Source organism: Pristiophorus japonicus, unplaced genomic scaffold, assembly GCF_044704955.1.
Source record: "Pristiophorus japonicus isolate sPriJap1 unplaced genomic scaffold, sPriJap1.hap1 HAP1_SCAFFOLD_42, whole genome shotgun sequence".
NCBI lineage: Eukaryota > Metazoa > Chordata > Chondrichthyes > Pristiophoridae > Pristiophorus > Pristiophorus japonicus.
The window spans coordinates 5,219,180-5,220,181 of NW_027254090.1; the positions used below are offsets into that span (position 1 = coordinate 5,219,180).

A 1,002-nucleotide genomic window follows, 5' to 3' on the forward strand; every position below is an offset into this window, starting at 1 on the left:
TTGCGAAAAGTTTGAATTGGTCTTAATGCAGTCACTGCCTGGTGTTTTTGTGGTCATTGTAATCCCCTTCTTTCACACTGAAACAAATCGTAACCGTGTTTTTAAATTAGCAGTGTGAGATTTTTAGAGAGCATCTTCAAATGCTTCACAAAACCATTCCGATCCTTTCAGCTTCCCTGGTTCGATTCCCAGTTAGGGAAGTAATTTTGCTCCCACCGTTTTTAATTAAAGTGAAGTAATTTAACTAAACTACATAGATGACCCAAAGCACTTCAGAGTGGTGTCAAAACAAATGAGTTAGTAATTAGAAATAAGGAATGTCAGAAGTTGGACTTGAGTTTCTGGGATGGAGTATAAATAACCCTCTGTGCACTGGAACTGGCAAGGGTGAATAATGAATGAGTTGTTTCCGGGTTTGAAATGCGGCTTAGATCTGCTGGTATTAACCGATAGCATTGTTGAGCAGAATGAAAGAAATGCTAACATGATCACTGAGGGTCAGTCGAAACATCAACAACTTCATTTTAATAATTTGTGAAACTTTAATCATTGAGAAGTTTTATTACCTTTCTGATTTTACACACTCTGTATTTTAGGAGACTGGTTTTAAATGTTCTTCATGGAATCAGAGAAGTTTACAGCACAGAAGGAGGCCATTGTCACATGAGCAATGAACATTTAAAACCAGTTTTTGTTTCAAAAATAACGTTTCCGCCCGGGCTTGAACCGGGGATCTTTCGCGTGTAAGGCGAACGTGATAACCGCTACACTACGGAAACTGCTGCCTAGTGCAGTGCCCAGAGAGAAGTGTTCAGCGACAAGCTGAAATGCTGAATCCCTTTTTCTGAAAAAATTCCTTTCACAAATATTTCTCTGACCGAAACGGCACAAAACAAAAATGTTCCTTTCAAATGTGCCAATTATCTTCGTTAAACTTTTATTTTGCTTTCATGGGATAACATAATAAATGATTCGATAATTTTCTTTTGCACAATGAAAGAA

At 37.7% G+C, this 1,002-nt stretch overlaps 1 non-coding gene across 1 annotated transcript; it reads right to left on the bottom strand.

Moving 5' to 3' along the window:
• Positions 1-706: 706 nt before the first annotated feature.
• On the bottom strand, positions 707-779 carry trnav-uac (transfer RNA valine (anticodon UAC)). The gene has a single exon. It is a non-coding gene; the product is annotated as a tRNA-Val (tRNA).
• Positions 780-1,002: the final 223 nt, after the last annotated feature.